Source organism: Pteronotus mesoamericanus, unplaced genomic scaffold, assembly GCF_021234165.1.
Source record: "Pteronotus mesoamericanus isolate MK-2021 breed Mesoamerican mustached bat unplaced genomic scaffold, CSHL_Meso_final contig_221, whole genome shotgun sequence".
NCBI lineage: Eukaryota > Metazoa > Chordata > Mammalia > Chiroptera > Mormoopidae > Pteronotus > Pteronotus mesoamericanus.
In genome coordinates, this window is record NW_026555092.1 from 12,635,661 (window position 1) to 12,654,248 (window position 18,588).

Sequence of the window (18,588 nt, forward strand, 5' to 3'; positions counted from 1 at the left end):
ATGAATAGAAGGGCCTTCAGGCGGAGCTCCGCGGCGTAAGGACCGGGACCTCCCCGAGCTCCAGTGGCAGGCCGAGGATAGGTCTTTGCAAAGATGTTCAAAAGGCGTTTGGACTGGCAAACCTTTGAGTTCAGGGAGCATGTTTTATTTGACTAGCACAGAACAGTATCCACAACGTTCTGCTGGATGCACAAAAACAGGGTGAATATTCCCATAGAACCAATGCCCAGCCCAGGCAGTGCAGTAGCAACAAGAAACAGAGGGTTCATCCTTCCAGGGGGTGAGCTCACAGCCCCGCCTCTGCGGTTCTGAGGAGGGATATCTCTCTTAGCTCAGGCAGCCTGACTCCTGCATTGCACAGAGGGCCTGGTTTGATCTCTTATTTATTACAGAGAATATTCTCTCTTACATGAGTGTAGGGGATGGGGTTTCAGGAGCTCTAGCTTTTACTGCTGATTTTGCCAGTCAGTTTTTTGGGGACCCTGGCACTTTCAACAGCCGCTCTCGTACTGCATTCATTCTCTCTCTCATTCATTCTTCCATTCATCAAATGTATTGAACATCCGTCCTATGCCAGGTCCTGAGGCTGGTGGAGGAGAGGCCAGAAGAAGAAACATGCAAACTGCCTGTGGCAGGCTGGGCCACGGCCCTCAGAGACACCAGATCCTTATCCCTGGAACCTGTAATTGTCCCCTTTATGGTAAAGTGAGCTTTGCAGGTGTGATTAAGTTAACCATCTTGTGATGGGGAGATTATCCTGGATTATCCAGGTGGACCCTAAAAGTAATCACAAGTGTTCTCATAAGATAGAGGCAGAGGAGATTTGCCCTGGAAGATGGAACACTGAGGTGAGCAGAGACTAAAGCAATGCTCTTGCTCTTTGAAGACAGAGGAGGGGCTATGAGCTGAGGAATCCACGCAGCCTCTAGGAGCTGGAAAAGGCAAGGACATAGATTCTTTCCTCAGAGACTCCAGAAGGAACCAGTCCTGCCAACACCTTTACTTCAGCCCAGTGAGGCTGATTTTGAACTTCTGACCTCCAGAACAACAAGGGAACAAATTTGTGTTGTTTAAATCACTAAGTTTGTAGCAATTTGTTACAGCGGTAATAGCAAACAAATAAACTGCCTTAAGGTATTCCCTAGGGGAGGAAATGAGCACCTTTGCTATAAATAGGGGTAAGTGCTCTCATAGGGTGCAAAGGAAGGAGGGGGTATGGTCTACACTGCGGGGTGGCGAAGGTGGTCTGGGAGGGCTTGCCCCAGGAGGAGCTGCTTGCTGGGCTAGCTCTTGAAGACCAGCTAACGATTCCCCAGCTGCACAATGGTGGAGAGGGGAGAGGAGCCCTGGGAATGAAAAATAGCTTGTGCGCAGGCAAACCCGGAGTGTGAAAAACAAGGCGTATTTGCAGAGCTCTGGAAGTTGGGGAGTGGGTAGAAGTTCAGACAATAGGAGATGGGGCTCAGCTCCTGGAGGGGTCCGTGTTAGGGAGTTGAGACTCAGCCTTGCAGGCAATGGGAAGCTATTGTGGTGACTTGGGTTAATGGCCCGGATTCTTTAACCCTCTCTGTACCCAGGCCCATTGCTGTATTTTCCCACCTCTTGATACTAGTTCAGCTGTGTGTCCTGCTTTGGGCAATAGAATGATGCAGATTGAGTCTGTATCAATTCTGAGCCTAGGTCTGGAGAGGCCTAGCATATTTCTGCTGGTCCCAGGAGAGGAGGTGCCTCAGTGCAGCCAGACCAGAGATGAGCCCCCAGCTTACCTTCAGACCATGACAGACTCCAGCCAAGGTCAAATGAACCCAGCCAGCCCACAGATGCACGAGCTATAACAAATGCTCAGTTATCCTAAACCACTGGGTTTTGGGGTGATTTGTTATGCAGCAGTCGCTTGCTGATACACCCATGAAAGTTTTGGTGAAGGAGAGTGACATAGCCAGATCTGCATTTCATGAAAACCTCTTTGGTGTCGAGCCAGTGAAGCATGGATGGGAAGAGGTAAGCTTGAGGGCAGCGATGCAGGTGAGAGGCAGGGAGAGCCTTTCCTGAGGCAGGAGCAAGGAAGGAGGTGATGGTACAAGTGCTATTAGGGAGGCAGATTCGACCACAAAGCTAAGAAACAAGTTAGACATGAGGTGGAGGGAAAGAGACGATTTGGATGATACCCAAATTTCCAGTATTGGAAATTGGATTGGGATAGGGGCCACATGGGGGTCTGCAGTGCGGTGGCCAGGACGAAGTTATCGTTCCTGGCCTGAGGCTGGAGACCAAGACCAGGGGACCATCAGAGAACAAGTGACAGTGAACGAAGAATGAATTGGTGAAAGTAGATGAGGTGTTTACAATAAACAGAAAAGAGGCCAAGTTTTGAGTTATGAGAGTCCCTCGCCATTTATGGAGGAGCTGGAGGAAGCCTCCAGCAGGTGAAGGAAGTCAGAGAGGAGACAGGAGAACCAGGGAGGGCTGGACCCCGAAACCCCAGGGACAGGGCGTTTGGAGGGGGAGGGCGTGGACGGTCAGCAGTGACATGGGCAGAATGTCACAGACAATGAGGACCAAGGGGACTGTGGAGTGAGCCGAGGGGTTGGCCAGTGGACGGCCATGAGTCGCCCCGGAGCGAGCAGTTCCGGAGGCAGAGGGCAGTGGCACACGGGGGGACTGAGAAGTGAGGGAGTGGAGAGCCTGAGTTAAGCAAAATCCTTTCAAGTAGCTTGATGTCAGTGACCGCAGCAGAGAGAGAGCACGGGACGGGGGCATTGCTCTTTTGTAGGCTGGAGGGACCAGGGCATGATTTGTGGCTGAGGGCTTTGAGCTGAGCAGAGAAATGGTCTGATGTATCTTTGAAAAAAGATCACTCAGGCATCAGCGTGGCTACTGGACTGCAGGGTGGTGCGTTTTGGGAAACAAGGAGACTGATAAGGAGGCTAGTTTAACGGTTCAGGAGAGAGACGATGGTGGCTTTCAGCAGGGTGGTAGCTGCGCAAGTAGTAAGAAGTGGTCACATTTGGGATTTTGGGGGTGACATTTGGACCAGAAGGACTTGGCTGCGAGTTGGATTTGTGTGTGCATGTGTGTGCGCGCGCAGGCTGAGAGGAATGTGGCATGAATTCCAGGTTTTTGCCTGAGTATCTGGTTAGAGCAGGAACAGGTTTTATGGAGGGGGAAGGTGTGGAATCATTTTGTCTTAGGGATGCTGAGTTTAAAATACTTGTTAGAAATGCAAATTTAGATATCAAGAAATCAGTTGGAAACTTGCATCTGGTGTTCTGGGAGAGGTGGGGCTGGAGGGAGAAATTCAGGAGTCATCCCTGCACTCGGAGCTCTTACGGGGTGTGGCTGGGTCGGGGCCACCTGGCAGAGAGTGGAGCTGCAAGTGCTGGTCAGTGTTGCCTTCTCCGTGAGACCCTACCAGGGGAGTCCAACCTTTCGGCGTCTGCACCACGCTGGAAGAAGAGATGTCTTGGGCTACATGTTAAATATATTGCGACACATAATCACACACACAAAAGATCTCATAATGTTTTAAGTAAGTTTACAATTTTGTGTTGGGCCGCATTCACGGCCATCCTGGGCCACACGTGGCCCATGGGCTGCAGGTTGGACACCCCGGGGTAGTCCATGAAGGCTGACCCTTGTCTGCCTTGTGCATGGCTGGGAGCCAGCACCTAGAACAGGGGCTGGCATGTAGTAGGTGCTCCATAAATGCTCATTTAAGGAAGGAGATAAGTGAGTGTCTTCATAGGGGTTGCTTAGGTCAAGGAAGTGAGAGGTATGGGTGAGGCGAGGGACCTCCTGTGGACGGGAGTTACCTGCTTTCTGTCCAGGAAGCAATGATCTTTCTTCCCTCTGAGCTTCCTGCCTCTGTTCCTTTGTGTCTGTGGTTTCCTCTGCCTGGAATTCCCTGCCAGGCTCCACCCACACAGGCAAATCCTGCTCACCCTTCCCTCCCAGCCATTATGAATCCCCAGAGCAGCTCTACCCCGCAGCTTCCTTTTCTCATGCACAAGGAGGGGGAGACTTCTTTAAGTCCCCAGAGGTCGAAGGGTCGCATGACAGATGGAGAAATGAGGCACATTGGGCAGGTCTGGTTTGGGGGAGACCCGTGCTGGGCCCTGGTGGTCACATACACGATCTACTCCCATGTGCCTGCAAACCGGATGTCCTAGGTCCTGGCCAGGGCGGAGGTCAAGTGAGAAAAGCGCACTTTTTCTTTGTTTTGTAAGATGAAGACATTTTGCTTATTTAGAATTTTCTCGCTCCTCTTGTGTTCTCCAGGATTTTCTGGGCTTTCTCATCCTCCCAGATGGGAATTTTTCTGGAGTTTGGAGGTGCTTTTTAACCCTTTTCTCGTTATGTTTTAGTTCCCTTGGCATTTTTGGTGGTTTCTCTGGGCCTGTGGTGTTTTCTGCCCTGGTCCCCTGCCTTCGGCACAAATTCTCTTTAAATCTGGGCTTCCCTGGCTTTGGGCTTGGACACCTTAAACTGCGTTGCCCTTCATTACCAGGGTCACTCTGGGTGCCAGGTCGCTGTTACTGTCCCATTTCCTCCTCAGGAGCCACTTTCCCCTTTGAAGACCCAGACAAGGGTTTGCGCCTCCCATGAGGAAAATGATTTAAAATCTGCTTTTCCTAGAGGAGGGGCATTTGTCAGACTAATTCTGCTCTTTCCCTCTGGCCCACTGGGCCTGCTATGGCCAAGCCCCATTGTGCCTCTCGCTTCTGCTTCCCCAGCCATGACTTACTGGTTAAAGTCATCCAGAGAAACAGTTACTTTAAAAAAAAAATTAAAATATATTTGACACATAACATGGTGTAAATTTAAGATGTACGACATGTGATTTGATATATTTTCATACTAGTGTCAGTTTTTTAACTGACCTGAGCTTTGCTTTATCTAACGAAAATGATAACATCAGCCTGCTAGGGTCGTCTCAAGGAGTTAAGTGAGGCTGTCTATCCGAATGCTCCTAACATTGTTCTGGAAACTGCGGGCACTGAACAGAGATCCTCCAGCTCCTCAGCTCCACTCCTCTCTCCCTCTACCTTCTGGTTAAGAAACTGTCAGGAGTCACCTAAGCCCTGCCCATGGGCTGGGTGGAGGATAAAGAAAGGGAGACTGTCCTGGCTGGCTCATCTTCTGGGAGACCAGCCATCTGAGTTTGCCTGGAGCTGAGAGGCTTCGGAGACACGGGACTTTCAGTGTTGACACCAGGAGCAGGCTGCCGCACTATTTCCCACCCTATTTTGGATGAGGTTTGCAGGGCTGGTACCATTTTAATGCTCGTGGTTCCAGCCTTGGCCAGAGGCACTGGCTCTTGGCTCTGCCAGCTGGGTTCCCGTTTTTCTCTCTCCCCCTACTTAGACAGGGGCCTCCCACCTACCTCCACCCGCTTTGGGAATGGCTCAGAGTGGCAGGCATGCGTCCCTGAAACAATCAAAGGCACCGGCGTTGGCTCCTTCGCATCAGTGGTCACTGACACTCCAATCACTTTTGGGGTCGCCGCCCAGCATGACTGTGCCCCATGTGGGTCAGTTGCTGTGCCTGTCCCCAGACCATACCCTCGGTCTGACTCTGCTGTGATAGTATCAAGATTCTTCCTGAGTTTCCTCTGTCAGCTCTTGGTTGACCCAAGAAGCAGGTCTCCCAGAAGCAGCTGTCATCTCTGCTGCACTGGCCTGAGACCGGACCTCCTGGGCTAGGCAGGGGGTTCACCCTGCTCCCCTGGACTCTTCCTGTCAGCTCCAGGAAGCCAGGGCCCTAGCTCAGCAGCTGGCCTGTGCCAACTGGTGGTACCGCGCCTGGGGAAAAGGGCCCGTGTGAACAGGCCCCCAGGCTCTCCTGGCCGTGGAGGACCTGTGAACTTTGAGGCCTTTGACTCAGGAAGACCTGGCTTTCATTCCCAACTTCACCATTAACTCACTTACTGTGCAGGCGCAGGGCCACAAACCACCCCTCTGACCTCGCTTCCTTCTCAGGAAGTGGGGGAGTGGTAACACCTTCTACACAAGACCACTGAGGGAAGAGCACTTAGCACAATGCCAGAGCGTACCTAGCAAGAATCTGGAGAGAGCGGGCCCTTTCTTTCCCATTGCCCTTGCTGTGGGCCCCTGGTCCGTCTCTCTGGGTCTCGTCTCACTGGTGTTACAGAATCTGCCAGCGTCAGAGGTAGACGAGGTGGTAACAAGCACCGACTGTCATGATTTGCCTTCTTTCTTCACAGGCCAGGGACTAGTTAACCAACTGGGACACAGCCTTTGAGACATGAATTGGTCATACCCAGCTTCACCAGGGCACTGGGGATGGGACACAAGGACTTTGGGGACCCGGCCTTGGGATGGGAGGGGCCCCCTTCACTTGCCTCCCCCCTTTGTCTGAATGCCGAGGTGGCAGGCTGGCCTCAGGCTGGATATGGCCTCAGGATGCTACCCTGAGTCTCCCTTCTCTGCTGGTGAGCTGGGGTCTTGGGAGAAGCCCCTAGGATTCTCTGAGCTCCCATTTGGTCATTGATAAGTTGGGGATATGAATATCTACCTAATCAGGGCCTTAGGGAGGCTCCAACAAGGTGATGGGCACAAATTCATTGCAAAAAACAAAGTGCTGTGTGCATGGAGCTGTATGAATGGGATTGTGATGTGACTTTCAGGGGAGATTCAGTTCAGTGTCATTCTTTTCCTTATGGCCATTTCCGGGGCGTGGGATGGATCACAGGAGGGTATGTTTTATGGTCGAGGGTAGGGGATGGACCAGTGAGGGCCCAGGGAGAGGCCCACTGAACAGGTTTCTGGGGCACAGCCTATGTCTCCCTGCCTCGCCCACCCTGTCTGGCTGCATTGATTTACTTGAAAGTTTATAATGGGTTATAATTGAAAAAGTCCTGGGTGAGATTTGCATATTGATTTGACATTTAAGTATATGATTAAATAAAAGCTGACTGAGGTCATCACTTGACTAAATTGGCTTAATGAGTGTTGATTACCCTGTGCATGTTAATTTAATTTACCCTGATTACTCCATCTATCATTTCCAGGGATCCATTAGCACCTTTGACTCAATTGTACTTCAAGGGGCAAGAAGCAGGACAGGGGTCTGTGGGGGGTGGTCTGTGGTCTGTCTGCCTGTCCATCTGGCTGTCCGCTGAGCCCCAGAGGCTCTGACACTTCGCAGCATTTCCCGCCTCTCCCTCTGCCACCCTCTTCCTCCTAATCACAGAATCTGATCACTAACTTTCCAAACAGAAGCGTTGCCACTCTGCCGCCAGAGAGAAATCAGGTGCTGTGGAGGGAAGAGGAGTGGGGGTGAGTTGTGAGACGGATGAGAAGTGTCTCCTTTCCCCCCACGTTACACCCTCTGCTTCCGACACACACAAAAATGCGCCTTTGTGGTCTGAGCCCTTTGGGGGCACGGGAAGGGCCTGCTCCCTCATCCGCGGGTAGCACAGCATTTCTGAAGATGGGGGTCCCTACTGCTGCCTTCGATGTCTTCCGTTTGCCCCTCCCCACCCACTCTCTGCCCTTCTCCAGCTGGCTGACCCGTGTGGACCCACAGATGGGCTCCTCTGCCCCGTGGCTTCCTGTTGGGTTCAGCCAATGGGCACGCCCGGCGGGAGGCTGGAGGGAGGGAGGAGAGTGAGGTGGAGGCACTGCTTTCCCCAGCTCCTCCCTGCTGGCTGACCAAAGGTCTGCGTCTCTGTTGGCCGGCTGGCTTCGCGGCTCTCTCTCTGGATACCGCTGTCATCCCCCCACCGGCCCTGCAGCACTAGAGAGGACACAGAGTAACGGTTTCCCCTGAAACAAGCCTGACTGAACAGTGCTGCCCCCCTGGGGTTCCCCAAAGCCCTGCCGACACCTTGGTAAATAGACCCTTCATAAACTCTCCTTACATTCCCCAATTTCAGTGTGCCATCTGTTTCCTGCTGAGACCCTAACTGATACAGCAGGCAACATATTTCCCCACTCAAAAATCAGGATGCCCTGCCTGACAGATCCAGGAGTGACTGGAGGGCGCAGGACCCCGGCCACAGGGGTCCAACGTTACTGCTCTGCCCTGAGCCCTGGGTCCTGGCACGGGTGGAGGATTCACCTGCCGAGGATGTCCCCCATCTCTGTCCCTCTGCCACCTCCTGGCAGCCCCTTCTCCTCACTGGCTCTACCAGCCACGTTGACCCCCTGGAGCCCTGGTCCCCACCGAGCCCCTCTGTCTCTGCAGACACACCCACCTCCCGCTTCATTAGAAAAAGAGGCCATTAGTCGGGAATGCGTCTTCATGCTATGCCCTTTCTCACCCGCCTCAGTTCATCTTTGGAGGATTGTACTTTCTGAACTTTTTTATCCAAGACAAATATCCTCACCTTTGCCCTTGATCCTTTCCCAGTCACTTTCCCTGGGGACCCCCCTGTTTTAACTTCTTCTTTATTGATTTTTTTCCTTCAGTCCAAGATCACGTACAGATCTCTCCCTCATCCCCTCATCCCCTTCTCCCTAGGAGGCACACTTCTTGACCGAGTCCTGCACTTTTTTTGTTTCTCCAGCTTTTCTGTCGCCACCCCTTCCCCGGAGGCTGCTCTCGCCTGCTCCCCAGTGATCTCCATGATGACAGCTCTATAGGATCCAGCTCTGACTTGGTTCCCTGGACTGAGGGTCACCAAGAGCAAACCACCTCTCTCCTTTCCAGGGCCAGGAGGCAGGTTATCTCCCCATACTGCCCAGTGTAAGGGGCCTAGACCTTGGGAGCTGGAAGGGGAAGGGGAACTGAGAGGTGACGTTGTCCTGACGTGCCTCCCTGGGTCAGTCAGAATCAACAGGCCGGCCATCAGAGAGCTCCCCCTGGAACCCACCTTCATCCACCAGGCACCTCGACACGATGCCCCCCCCCCCCCCGCTGTTGTGTAGACTTTCCTTCCTTCTCATTAAAGAATGTCCCCCTCGATGTCTAACAGGCCATGCATTTGATTGAATCAGTCCCTTCCTCTCCATCCCAGACAGCACTCCCTAGTTCTGGCCTCATCATCTCTTACGGGGCCTAGTAGTACAGACACTGCCCCCTGCCCAGCTTGCCTTGCCTCCCAACACGCCCTCCAGTTCATCATCTGCTCACAGCAGCCAGACACATTGTTCTAAAGCATAAATCCATTCCACTATTGCCCCTCTGCCTGAAACCCTTGGTGGGTCCCCGTCACCTGCCAGGGCAAGGCCAAACATTCTTAGCCTGGCGTAGTGTGTCCCAGGGAACTATTTATCGTTCGAGACCCATTTGGTGGTCTTCTCCTCAGTGCAGCTGTTGTGACCCCTGTCCCCAGCTGAGTTCCCTAACTCCTGATCAGTTCCGGAAATCCTTGGTGCTCCTTGGCTTGTAGCTGCATCACTCCAGTCTCTGCCACCGTTGTCACGCGGCATCTTCTCTGTCTGTCTCTGTGTCTCTTCTCCTCTTATAAGTACCACAGTCATGTTGAATTAAGGGCCCACCAGACTCCACTCCAGCACGACCTCATCTTAACTTACATCTGCAAAGACCTTATTCATAAGTTCTGAGGGACTTCAACCTGCCTTTTTGGAGGACACAGTTCAACCCACCCTAGTTGGTGTGAGCAGAAGTGAGAAGGGAAAGGCTTGGAAATGAAGACAGAGTGGAAGCACTAGACCCATCTGGGACTGGGGCCAGGCAAAATCTGGCTTCTTGTTTTGAGACCCTGAACCTGGGGAGGGGGTCACAAGGCTTCTGGCTGAACCCTGCCTAGTTGGGCTGTAGGTAGGGTGACTCAGGAATGGGACTGTCAAGCTTAAGGGCACCCTAAAGTGTTTCTGGCATATTTCCCTCACCTTATGGGGCTGAGAAATATAACATTTTTGAAAACTTGGAAAGCTTAGGTTAAAAAAATAAAAGAACCTAAGCCTTTTCTTTTTTCTTTAAGGGGAAAACTAGAAATTTTGGGAAAATTTGAAACATATGTAATCCTTATTTTTGTAGCATCCTTTTCATATATCTAAAGTCACTCTCTTAATTTAGGAGTGCAAATTTAACCTTATGTAATGTGGTTTGCTCAATAAAATGATCATATTTGGCAAATTCAATAAAAACCTATAGCTTGCTCAGACAATAATGGCAAATGTGCTAACTGAATGAAGTTTTCAATGTTTTGGACTTTGTGGCAAATGGAAGTTAAATATGGAAAATGACGTGCTAGTGATAATAATCATATTAAACAACAACAACGACCATAACTTACTAAGTGTGTGCTATACTCTCTCGTTTCCCTTAATCCTATGAGACAGGGCTGTCTGCCTTATACAGATGAAGAAACTGAGGTTCAGAGAGATTAAGCTGCTTGCACAAGGTTCTACAAACCATGAACTGGTTGTGGTTCCAGATGCATTAGGAGCTGAGCCTCAGTTCACTCAGCAATATAGATGTCTTTCTGTTGTGAGACTAGAAAGCCACCCGCAGTGGCCAGACTGGAAGTTTCTGTTTCCTGGATTTACTGTTCACTGTATGAGGCTGATAGGGGTGTCTTCCGCAGTAGGAAGTAATCCAAGACCACGAGGGCACCTTGGGATCCCACAGGCACTAGGGCAGAGACAAGACAAGGGGCCTGGCCCTGGGACGCAGTTTGCAAGTACAAGGCAAGAGCAGCCAGGCCTCTGGCGGTGGGCGAGAAGAAAGCACGTCCCCATGGGGAAGGCAGCTGGAAGGGAGGGCCACAGGAGGTGCTGGTCTCCCTGAGCCAGGGGCTGCCTGGACAAGGCCAGAGGTGATGCTGGAACGTGTACCAGAGGCGAGCTGGGAAGGAGCTATTTTTGAAAGTCTGCTCCAAGCTTGGGAGATGCCAGCTTTCCCTAGAGCTTTCCCAGGAGAAGGCAGAGAGTGGGGTCCCGGAGGAAGCCAGCCACAAAGCCCCAGGAGGGAGCTAAGGCAAAGCAGACTAAAGTCCCCGACCTTTTGTCCTTGGACACAGTCTCATTTCTGATCTGTCACAGTCAGCAGTTTCTGTTTCTGTAGCTTTATTATTTCATTGTGTAGCATCTCCAGTGACTTTGGAAGAAGGCAGGTGCCCAGGATCCCTGTTTCCTCTCTGCCAAGGTTCTCCCGCCCTCCCAACCTGGCCGTGACTGCGAGTGCCGACTCTTCTCTGGGCCACCCGTTCTTCCCTGGCCCCGTGACCCCCCTTCTGCATCCCCTCTACCCTCCATCACCAGGTTCTCTGGGCCCCAGGCAGCCCTTCCTCCAGGAGGAGGAAGGTGGTTTCCTGGGCAACGACTGGTGGGAAAGTGGGGAGGGGGGAGAAGGCTGGTACTCCCGCTGGGGAGGGCTTAGAGGAAGCATATGCCATCCCGGCTGCCCTGTGAATTATTCAGCGGCCGTGAGAACTGACTCACTCCCTGGTCTGCCATCGTCTTCCAAAGCCTTCCTGCTGTTCCCTCTACGGCAAACTCCCCCCTGCCTCTGCCTGGGGGGCCTCGACTCCCGCTGTGGGCCCCTATCCTCAGGATGCTCACTTCTGGGCATCTTGGAATCTCTCCTTACTTATTATTATTTATTCCTATTTCTTTCTCTCCTTTGAGGCATGGTCTGGCTGGTGTCTCTCTACCAACTACTGTGCTAAGAGCATGGATGTGTACACCGATACTCAGGTAGGTAAAATGGCCTGTCCCAGATAATCCAGTTATGCGCGACAGAGTCAGAATCTAAACTTGGGCCAGAGTTCTTGGGTCTTGCAATGGCCCTTGGAGCCATGGAGAAGGTTCTCTAGTTTGCTCTGAGGTTGCCATCGGGGCACAGGGCATTACGTAGAGTAGGTGGGTCCTTGTTACCTAAATGCAGGGCTGCCCACCCATGTGCCCAGGCATCGGGTCTCAGTGCCCCTCCTCCCCCTGCAAGTTGGGCCTGAGCAGAGCTTCCTTTGAGGTCTCCTGGTCTGGCCACCTTATCCTTCAGAGGAGGAGAGGCAGGGCCTAGCATCTTTGCCCCGAGCCTGTGGGCCTCTCTCCCCCACACCCTGGCAGTTCTGAGGAGGGGAAACCCTATTTGGGGTGGGGGGTCCCAGTACTGGGGTAAAGACTGCTCAGGGAGGGAACAGAAAGTCTCAGAGGGGCTCTGGGGGGATCTGGGGGAAAAAATCAAATAGCCAAAATGGCGGCAGCTGTGGAGGCCCAATGGTAGGCCTCCGCTTGGGCCCTGGGAAACTGGAAGTAGTGCTTCAGCCACCCAAGTGTGGATGGGGTGGCCTGGCCACCCATGAGGAAGGACTCCATGGGCTGGGGTCCCTCAGGGGCCAGGGGCTCTGAGGTGCGGGCAGATGCCTCGTGCTCGGAGGCTAGGAAGAGGCTGCCCAAACACATGTTGAAATTTTCTGTCCAGCGGGTGAGGCCTCCTATACCCGGGGACGCCTTCCTGAGACATGGTATGCAGGACTCTGGTCAAGAATCCTGGATTTATCATCGCCTGCCCCCCAGTCCCTTACATAGCACGTCCCGTCTCATCTTCCGCTTTGTTCCCATGCTGCCGTGACCCACCCAAAGAGCCAGTGGCGATGCTTTTCTGCTTTGGACCCAGGTGAGGGATGAAGTGAAGAGAGGTCACCTTCACTGATATATAAAAAATGAGCCTCCAGGTTGAGATTAAGGTGGCATCCACTCAGGAAGGCTTTTCCAGGCACTGCTGAAACTTTGTCCTCTGCTGGGGTTCAGCTGTGCCAGGTTTAGGTGTCCTGCTGGATGAGGAAAGGTGTGGAGTTGGGTGTTCTGAGCAGGGCCGGGAGGTCTGAGCTTGCTCAGGTATGGCATTGGCTTTCCTCACCTTGATGGCTTCAGCTCCCCACCCCCCACTTGCCTCCTTTTATCTCTGTGCCCAGCCAGGCCCGTGCTTTGAATGACTGAGGTCAGTAGGAACTCCACTTCCTCCACTTTCCACCTCCCCCTGGCCTTGCTCAGAGCATTTTCCCACCCCTCCTGGGGAGTTCTCTTTGCATGTCTCCTCCTTTCTCTGGCTGCCCAGGGGTCTCTCTGGAGATGCAACATCCTGTGCTGGGTCTGGGTTCTGACTGCCGCCATCTTCCTGCTTGCACGGGAGCCGGGTCTCATGCTCTGGGCCCTTGGCTGCTCTTGGCTCTGGGTGGCTTCTTGGCTTCTGATCTCTCCCAGTCACTGGGACCTCCCTGGCCTCTAAGAACTCCCCCGTTACCAACATAAAGCAGTCAAACCTGATGACCACACCATGTCCGCCCCCCTCCCAGAATAAAACCTGTCCCCTGCAGATCAGCAGACGGATGCCTTCCCCTTTTCTATCTCTTTATGTACACAACCCCTCTTGAAGCTGTTCAAGTGTTCCAGCCATTATGCTGCAATTTGGATAGTGGCCACTAGGTGGATGGCGGGGTCTGAGCTAAAGTCACCTTGAACAATAAAAAAAAGCCTTTTCCATGGTTGTGGGTAATTGTGGACATATAATGTTTTCCCAAATTTACACATTGCAATTACAAAACCAAAACTGAAAGTGTATGTCTATGTATAAAATATGTGTGTACGTGCAGTAGAATTTATTATATAACAAAGCATAACAACGAACTAATCTCTAATGACTGCATATAAAAAGTGATAGCTAATTTAGAGCAAGATGTAGAAATTGCCAAACATTTAGGTATATCAGGCCTCCTCATTAGCCCTACACTGCTAATAATTAAACATGATTTAATTTTGACTCTTCTCTTGTTCTCAGGCTAATTTAATTTTGGCTTCTCTGAGTCTTGCCTGAGCCGCTGAGACCTCTGGTCAGCGAGGGGTGTGAAGCCCCTCAGCCTGTGCTTTGCGCAGCTCTGACTGGCCTGGCGGGAGAACCTTATCTATGATTGCTTTCAGCAAATCTCCGTTAAGGCCTCCGGTCCCCTTTGTCTGTGCTCACAGCCCTATGTCCTCTCCCTCCACAAGAGCAAACCAGACGAGAGCTGATCATGCTACATGTGGGCTACGTGTTCCCGGGGCTGACTTTTTTCCAGTTGAGAAAAGCATTTCCTCAGCCTGACCCCTTCTCCTGGCCAAACTTCTCAGCCTTCAGAGGTGGAGACGGGTCTTGTCTAAAATCCCAGCCTGCTTCTCGTTTTTCAGGTCCTCCATTAACCTCATGTCTTAGTAGCACTTTGGCTCACGCAGAATCTCCTCTGTGGACCGCTGCTTTCTGTTATCACAGTTTACAGAGAGGTCAGTTCCCAATGATCTAGACTTAGTTTTTTGAAACAGGATGAAAAACTGCATAATGACATTGTGAAATGAAAACCGTGGTTTCTTCCTAGGGAGCCGGGACTACAGCGAATTTCTGATCTGACTGATACAGGATGTATTCTAGTCTAGGGGCGTGGCCACAGACACCTCCCCACACACACTGCTTTGTGCCCCAGGGGAGAAACCACGCTTTTCTTGCTCTCTGCCCCAGGTCCGGCAACCTGTAAGTCCCACGTCAGGAGGGAGACAGGGAAGGAATTGTGAGCAAGAACAGAGACAGGGAGGACAGAGCCTCCAAGCTCAGCTGATTTAGTTCAGTGTTTGCTAAGCATATGCCAAGTGCCGGGCTCAGTGCAAAGGGCTGAAATTCAGAGCACCACCAGCCATCTGATTTGCGGGGCACTGCGCAAAATGAAAGCATGGGGTCCCTTGTTAAAAAATTATTGAAACTTACGGGAGGGTGACAAGAGAGCATGGAACCAAACGCGCGCAGGTGAGAAGGGGACTAGACCCATCCTCAGGTGCCTTGGGGGTGGGGAAGGGGCGGGTTTTCCCACTGAAAGGAGAGCCTGAGGCAACGACCTGGGTGCCTGTCATTTACTGGAGGGGATGATCCCAAGAAGTAGAGGTGAGAGCAGGGGCATTGAGGCGGGGAAAGAGGAGAGGCCAAAGTGACAGAAAGTTATCAAGGCTGCTTCTGGGGGCAGCGGGAGCGTGACCCCAGCAGACCTCCCGAGAATGTCCCAGAGGCATTTCTCTGCCCACCCCCATCCCTGCCCACCGCCCCCATCGGCAGATACCCCTGCAGACACCACCTTCCTTGAATTTCAAATTTTAGTCTCCTGGAATGTTTGAGAAGGTCCTGGGGCAGGAGTGGGAAGACGCTGGAGTGCCGCTTTTCGCTTTCCAGTGGGGCTGCGGACCACGGTCCACCACAGGTGAGGCTGCAGGCAGAGGTGGGCGGAGAGGGGTGGCACGGGCTGAGAGGCGTTGGCTGCAGACTTCTGAGCAGGGGAGGGACATGGTCATTCTACATGTTGGAGACTTCTTTCTGGCACCTGGTGAGGACTGGGCCAGAGACAGCCCCAGGAGGAAGGGCAAGAGCTGCCTTGTTTGAACCCCAAGCCCCTCGAAGCCCATATCCCTCCCGTCTCCTGTTCTAATAATTAGTTCCAGTCCCTTGTCCTCCCAGGGCCTGGTCGTTGCTTCTGCTGTCTCAGCAGTCGGGGGCCAGGCCCCGGCTGATTAGGTCTCTGGGGCCAGCAACCACGGGCTGGGTTGTCTAAGTCGCTGCCTAAGCAGCCTGGTGCCTTCCCATTTGTCACCCGCATTAGCTCTCATGTGACGATCTGTCCGGAGTTCCGGAGAACGGTCCCGGACGGCCAATGTGGATGTCTAATTTAAAATTTCCGTCCATTTACCAGGGAATCACCCCTAAAGAACACCATTTACGGAGCTGACAAAGGCCAAATTAGATTTCAGATGCCATTGCCGTGTGTCTGTGACAGGTGAGGACGATGAAATAGCGAGGAGGAAACTGCAAACACGGCACTTGCAGGCGGATGCCTTCTCTCGTCCTCTTTTGGGCAGCCCCCTGGGTCTTATTTCTCTGCAACAGCCTCTGCCACTGGCTCGGTGATCTCTTTTGGGCACTGTCTCTTTCTGCACTTCCCTTGGCCTGCATCTGTCCCTCCCAGTCCTGGGTACCTTCCCTTCATCCCCTCACCCTGTTCTCTCTCCCTTTGCTCCTCGTTGCCCTGTTTCCTTGTCTCTGACTCCCAGGTCCCCTTCCGTGGGGTTCTGCTTCATTCTTGGCCCGCTTTTGGTGGCTGCCTTATTCATCTGATGAAGGCATCGATTCTGTGTGATCGAAAGGCTGTGGCAGAGATTATGCCACATGTTCAACAGATCCTATTTTATTCCCTCTCTGGGAAAATTGGAAGGCTCTTAAATGGGAGAATGTTAAGTGGAGGCTTGTAAGATGAACAGAAGCCAGCCACGAGATGAATGGGGAGGCGAGAGAGGGCTTCCCAGACAGAGGGAACTCTTGGCATAAAGGCTTGAAGAGGGAACAGCTGAACCTGGGGACCAACAAAAGCTGAGATGACTGGACGTGGTAGACAGAGTCATTGGTCCTGGTCCTCATTCCCCTGTCGTTTGATTATATATCCACATACTTGCAGTGACCTCGTGGTGGCAGGAGCACATTTCTCTACTGTTTTCATTTAGGGCTTGACCATCTGACTCGCTTTGGCCAGTGGGATGTTAGTAGACATAATCCAAGTAGAAGTTGGAATTGTACTTTGTGTGGTTGGGCTTGTGGTCTTGTGTCCTGCCAATTCTAAGAGAAAGATGTGCTGCAGAAGAATGGAAAACATGTATAGGAGTTCTGGACTCAAGTCATGGTCTAGAGTCAAGCTCAGCCATGCTCAGACTAGATCAGCAAAACCTCAGCTGACCCACAGACTTCTTGCTGTGGGCCATGGAGTCTGGGGCTGGTTTGTTACACAGTGTTATTGTGGTACTAACAGATACACTGAAGCAGAGTGAGTGATGGGAACAGTGGGCTGGAATGAGACTGGAAAGGTGACAGGGCCAGTTTATGCAGGTATCTGTCAGGGCATGGCAGGGAGTTTGTATGGGAAGTTTTTAAAACATTGTGCTTTGTAGGAATAGGGTATAGATGCGGGCTATTGATCCCATTGTACAGATAGGAGAAAATAATGCCTGGAGAATTTAAGCAAGTTGACCAACGCCACAGACAGTCTGTCTGAGCCACAATGGTTGAATTTCTCCCCTTCGGGTCAAGTCCAATACCTCAGTTTCACAGTGTGACATTCTCTGATCCTGTCTCCAAGCTGTTCGGTGTCGACTACTTCTCCTTCCCTCCCTCCCTCCCTCCCTCCATTCCCCACACTCCACTTGGCCACAAGTCCTTTGCTCTTCTTTGCCCTCCTAGTCCCGTGTCGTCCACCAGCACTGCCCTGCTACCCCACTGGCCCAGACCCCTGGACAGCCATTCTCTCCTGATCCCCTCACTTCTCTGGTCTCCTGGCTCCATGATATCACGGACCAGCACAGTCCTCAGCCCCAAAGCAGACTCCATACCTTGTCTCCTCTCCCAACTCCTGGCTTCCTGTGTGCTGAGGATAATTTAAAATTTGGTTCACAGATCATTGGAAAGAGTATGGGGTTTGGCATGTAACCGACGTAAGTTCAAATCTCAGCTCTGCTACTTAGCAGCTGAGTTACCTTGGATAAGTGACTTAATTTCTCTGAGCCTTACTTTGTTTCTACATAGAAATAATGAGGCCTCCCTCCCTCACTGGATTCTCATGAGAATGACGTGGCTTGCATAGAGACACTCAAGAAATGGGGGTTACTGTCGTCGTTGTGGGTAATGAGAATGGGTTCCAACATCATTTGGGCCCTCGCTGCCCAATGCCACCATGATACCCAGCTCTGCCTGTCTTCCTGATACCCACCCCCACCCCAGCTGCTCCCCAAAACTTTCTGCCCTCCCCTCACCTCTACCCTCCTTCTATCACTGTCACACTCTGCAGACAATGTCAACTTGATCTGTACTGTGTAGGTCAAGGTCATTGTCATGGGCTCCCTGTTTCCCTCTAGTTCTCCTTCGTGTTCTCACCCCCCATCACACTCAGAGGGAAGGATCCATCTCTTGGCCACGTCCCCGCTCTTTCCATGGGGGCCTGGGATCAGGTTCCCTCCAACCAGCTCCAAGACCCACCTCCATCAATTAGTTCCTTAAGTCTCTATTTCTTCATCCATTTGTACATTCATTCAACATCTCCCCTTCTTTCTCGGGCTCTGGATTAAGCCCTCAGCCAGCACATTTGCTCAAATTCTTCCTAAGCTATTGTCCCATTTCTCACCCTCCTTTCACAGCAACACTCTTAGAAGGCTCATTCACATTTCCTCCTTCCTCGCCTCCACGCCCTCCTCATCTACTCCATTCTGGCTTCTGTCTCCACCTAAACCTCTCTTGCCAAAGCCACCAGTGACGTACTTACCAAGTCCAACGATGCAGCTCCGTTCTAATCTTCCTAGATCACGTGGCAGCACCAGACACTGTCAGTTCCTTTGCTTTCTGCAAATTTTCCCTTCCCCTGTTTTTTCCGGACTTCCCCCGCCCCTCCTGTCGGCCCCTTCCTGTGGTCCCTGCGGCTCCCCTCGGGGGTCAGGCCTCGGCCCCCTTTGGTCTCCCTCCTTGGAAGTGGCACCTGGCCACACAACATTGACTTCTGTATAACCTCCACACTGTTTTCCAGATCTGTCTCCTCGGCCCAGGCCTAGCCCCTGTGCCCCAGGCCCATCCAGCCACCGCCCACTGGGCATATCACAGTTGCCTGGGCAC